Raw genomic sequence first — 5,142 nt, forward strand, 5'->3', positions numbered from 1 at the left:
CTAAGGAATGAACTGCATAAACCCATCACAGTGGAAAATTTGCTTTCAGTAGGGATGAATGCTACTAATGTATGGGCATTAGGAATGACAATGTTATTAATCACAATGGAGAACTTGAACATATCTCCATCCTTGAACATTAGGTTTTCTTACATGTAAAATAAAGGTATTACAAGGACGGCTGCAAGCGATAATAAGTCCCTGTGCTTTATAGCCTTCTATGATAGGTCTTGTGCCCTGTAAAGCTTCTTTATTTATAGGGTCGTGATTAAGTCTGGGGAGAGGTTTGGAGGGATCAATTTGGACCTTAAGATGGGAGGCAGCACTAGGAACTCTGCCTATGTCCGTGGAGGATTTTGCCCATAGAGTAGGGGACACTAAATCTAATAACAGGGATGAGTCTGAGGTTTGGTCTTCCCTGCTTTGTAAGGTACATGTCAAAGAAAAAGGGTTTGGATTTTCTTGGAGATTAGATTCAAGGGATTTGAGTTCAGGGGACTTAAACTCGAGTTATTTCTCCCTTTTGAGAGAAAGAAATGGCAACATGACACTTCACTAGAGAGAAATGGATGCTTATCTTGCGAAAGACCCCAAGCAAGAGGATATAGGTTTAGAGATAGGGACACGTCGTGGTTTATTTGAGAACCCCTGTTAACTGTAGTGGGTTGAGTACTGTGTCAATATTGTCAGGGATGCTTTCCTGATCTGGAGAGTAGCTCCCCCCAGAAACTTGAACGGAAACTTTAATGCTCTATTTAATGGAACAATGGGAAAGAGTCCCTGTGCATCCTCAGAGCCCCATCAATGGGATGAGTTTGACCCTTGGCTCTTGGAAAGCTATCATCATCTAGACCTTTTTAATTTGTAACAGTCCTTTTTCCAATGGCTAAGTTTTAACAATGATGACAGGGTCTGGTAGGGAGAGTATGCCTGGGAGATTCCATCTGTTGAAGTTGGAGATTTAAATTTTTATTTGCCCGCCTCTTGGAATCATCTTCTAGGGTGTGGGCTAACGGATTAGCTAGATTGACAAGATCAGAGGTGGACATTGTTTCCCATTCTATGTGGCTTCTCTTGACTAACAGAGATAGATCTGTTCAAACCACATAAACATTGGATTAAAGGCCACTCTGGTGGATTCGACATCTAGAAGGAGCCCAGAGTTTTCCGTAGGAACAACTTGGAGTGTGGTGTAGTAGTCATGAACGGGTTCGGCAGGCTCTTGGGTGCATGCCTGAATTTCGTTCCATTCTACTGGTTTAGGGAAAACCCAGGGGATGGCATGATGCAGCCTTTTGGCGATGGCATGAGCTCAGTCATATAAAGGAGCTGATGGCTGACTTATTTGGAATTCTAAAGATTGTTCGGGGCTTTCCCAATTAGCAGTTTCCATCCAGTACTGAGCTTGACCTTCTCCAATAAGCACATGGACTAATCGCTAAAGATCAGAGAAACGAGGTTTGTAAGTTTGACTAAAGTGAGTGGAATGAGGACCCAAACAAAGTCAGAGTCAGGGAAAGGCTGGCAGCATTATTTTGTTGTTTTGCTGCTGTAGCCACTGCTATCTGTTCTACTGACTGCGGCTGCATAGCAACGGCCCCATGCTCCACTGTGTTGTACAGCAGAAACTGACACAGCATTGTAACGCAGTGATACTCCGACAAAGATGAGAAAAAGGAAAACAAAACAAAACAAAAGAAATTAGCCCAAAAGGTAGATGATGTAAAACCAGCACAGCTTGTGCACACAGAGCCTGGGGGTTGGGAATTATGACAGGGCACAGCGGGGGCCTGTTTTCTCTTCTCTGTGATGTCTGGGGCCTCGGCTGGGAAGACTGAGGCAGGTGGGGACAGAATCCTCTGAGGGCTGGCTCACTCACGTGTCTCCCGTCTGTCTGTGACAACTGGAAGGCAGGGCTCTGAGGACCAGAACATCTCCACGTGGCCCCTCCGTAGAGGTTGGCTTCCTCGCAGCATGGCGACCTCGGGGCGTTCCGTCTTCTCACAGGCAGCTCAGGGATCTGAGAGCACACAGCCCAGGTAACAATCCAGAAGCTGCACTGCCATCTATGACTCAGCCTTGGACGTCATCCTGCATCACTTCTGCTGCTTGCCAGTGCAGCAAGAGGCCACGAACCAACCCAGATTCAAGTGTCGGGGACACGGAGCCCACCTCCCAAGAGGAGGCTGAAAAGCCCATCTTGTAGCAGAGCACATGGGACGGACCATCATCGTATCCATCCCTGGAAAAGGCTCCCAGCCACACAGCTGTGACTGTTGTCAGGTGCACGTGCCGAGAAAGGGGCAGGTGGTGGGGGTGGTGCATGCATTCTCTTCACGTGCACGAGGAATGTCCTTTGTGAAGGCAGCAGGTAAGTCTGTGGTCTGGGAAGTGTGTCACACGGCAGGGTGGGTCCGCGCAGCCCTTTGAGGGGCCCCCGGCTCCTTCCTCAACCCGTGCGTCTACTGCCACCTGGTGACGGGAGCCGCCCATGGCAGCTTTTGTTCTCTTGAGAAGGGACTCCCCCACAAGCAGGTGAGGATGCCATCACTTCTCTGATGACGTTCCTCAGCTAGAAAATGGGGATATGATGGCGTCTCCATCACAGGATGTTTTGGACGTTGAGTCATTACACATACGCACTCAAAAGAGTGCCTGCTCAGCACACAACGGAACGCTCCATTACTTGTGACGTGGTAAGAATTCACGGGGCCGTCAGGGTTTGAGGCGCATCTCGAAAGACATATAGAATGAATGGAAAATTAAGTGCTCGCGCAGGCAGGCTGTCCCCCCGCGGCCTGACACACGAGAGTCGCTCAGGGAGGAGTGGCGGAATGAGCAGATGAACGCGAGGACAGCAGAGATTCGGGGCCGAGCTGGACCCCTGACTTGGGCAGAACACATCCGTGTCCTGGACGGTCCGCTCCCACCTGAAGGCAAGGAGAAGAAAAGGCATCTTTGTCTTGCTGTCACCAGGACCAGACCCTTCTCCAGCCCAGGAGGCGCCTCAGGGCCCCCTCCACGTCCTCGTTGCTCAGACTGTAAATGAAAGCGCGGAGCATGGGAGCCACCGCCGCATACAGCGCCGTGGCCACTGAGTCCTCGGCTGCGCAGGAGGACGAGGGTCACAGGTTCGCCCCAAATAGGGTCCCGTGGAACAATGACGCCACGGCCAGGTGGGGACTGCAAGTGGAGAAGGCTTTCAGCTTGCCCTGCGAAGACCGAAGTCTCAGGATGGCTGAGAAAATGCGCACGTAGGAGACAGAAATAAAGAGGAAGGGAGTGACAGACAGACAGCGCCCCCCGCGCTGTAAACCACCAACTCGCCGATGCGGATATCTGAGCAGGAGCGCTTCAGCAAGGCGCACAGCTCGCAGAAGATGTGGTGGATTCTGACACTTGCGCGGAATGACAGGCTACTCGCGAGGAGGGTGAGGGTCAGGGATAGATGTTTGTGACCGCCAGAGCCACAGACAGAGATGTGATGCAGAATTTGGGGCTCCTGGGTGTGGTGGAGTGGAGAGGGTGACCGACGGCTACAACTCTGTCATAGGCCATCACTGCCGAGAGGACACTGTCCAGCTCTGCAAACACAATTAGGAAGTACATCTGCGTGAGGCATGCTGCGTAGGGGATGGCTTGGCTCTGGGTTTGGATGTTTAGCAGCATCTTTGGTACCATGGCGGAGGTGAAGCAGATGTCCACGCGGGACAGGGTGGCTATGAAGCAGTACACGGGGGTGTGGAGGCTGGAGATGGAGCTGATGGCCAGAACGATGAGCAGGTTCCCCACCACAGCGACCAGGTACGTGCACAGGAACAGACAGAAGAGGAGGGGCTGATGTTCAGGCACCTCGGACAGTCCCAGGAGGAGGAATTCCGAGATGACGGTTGGGTCGCCTCTCACCATGGCTTCTGGTTTCTGTCGATATGCGCTGGAAACACATCCGTCCACAAGGCCAGAGGCAGTCTGGGGTAACATGCACCACAACCTTCCTCGGTGGCTAAAACCGTACTTGTGACATTTGGGGAAGGAACTCCAGACTGGGGCAGGAACGACAAGACTCACTCGTCGTGGGGCTGTCTGGTCGCCACAGAATGCAGGAGGGGCGAGCTGAGGCTTTCCTTGTGACTCAGCTTGGGCGGGCGCTCCGCCTGCTTCCCTGGGAGGAAAGAAGAACCGGCCAGAGAAGAAGACAGAGAGACCTGAACGCGAGGCCTGGTTTGGGGAGAGTGGCTGGAGACAGCAAGGGCAGTTGAGTTGTCAAGGTGAGACCGCTGGTTGGACCCCTGAGGGCCTTTGTGTTTTATCCAGGTAAGAGTCTGGGTGATGGCCACTAGGAACAATTCTGTCTCTGTGTGCACACGTGAGAGAGAGAGAGAGAGAGAGAGAGAGAGAGAGAGTGTCCTTAGACAGATCTACTTCACAGGCGTATACACAGACATATCTATTCATGTGTATATATTCGCACAAAGATTCACGAAATGGTGTTCACCAGAACGCTCACCAACAGTGGTGATCTCTGAGAGGGGGGCTGAAATCTTTACTTCCACCTTTCTTTCAATGATAAACATGTATCGGTTTCCCAGACTATTCTCTTGGATGTTATCGAGGCTTTCAGGCGGTGTCTGTGATGGACTCGCTTTGGGGCACAAGCACAGTTAGGGGTTCAAGGCTCACGAGGCCTTGTCACACATAAGGGCATGTCTAAGAAGTTATGTCCCTGTGACTTTGTCTCTCCTTCTCAAGTCCATGTCATGGAACCCACAAAGGCTAAATGCTCGTGTGGCGTGACGCCACTAGATAGACAGATCTACACTCACCAACCTGAAATCCAGATGAACTGGGAAACTAAGGGGGCTTCCTAGGTGGCGCAGTGGTTAAGAATCCACCTGCCAATGCAGGGGACACGGGTTCAATCCCTGCTCCAGGAAGATCCCACGTGTCGCGGAGCAAGTAAGCCCGTGTGCCACAACTATTGAGCCCGTTTGCCGCAACTATTCAGCCCGTGAGCCACAACTATTGAGACCGTGTGCCACGACTATTGAGCCCATGAGCCACAACGATGAGCCCGTGTGCCACAACTACTGAAGCCCATGCGGCCAGAGCCCGTGCTCCGCAACAGGAGCAGCCACGGCAATG

The 5,142-nt window shown here is 51.8% G+C and overlaps 1 pseudogene; it reads right to left on the bottom strand.

The window, feature by feature from the left end:
* Positions 1–2,329: 2,329 nt before the first annotated feature.
* LOC130842168 (olfactory receptor 1D2-like) lies at positions 2,330–3,988 on the bottom strand (annotated as a pseudogene).
* Positions 3,989–5,142: the final 1,154 nt, after the last annotated feature.

This window comes from Hippopotamus amphibius, chromosome X, assembly GCF_030028045.1.
Source record: "Hippopotamus amphibius kiboko isolate mHipAmp2 chromosome X, mHipAmp2.hap2, whole genome shotgun sequence".
NCBI classification, from domain to species: domain Eukaryota; kingdom Metazoa; phylum Chordata; class Mammalia; order Artiodactyla; family Hippopotamidae; genus Hippopotamus; species Hippopotamus amphibius.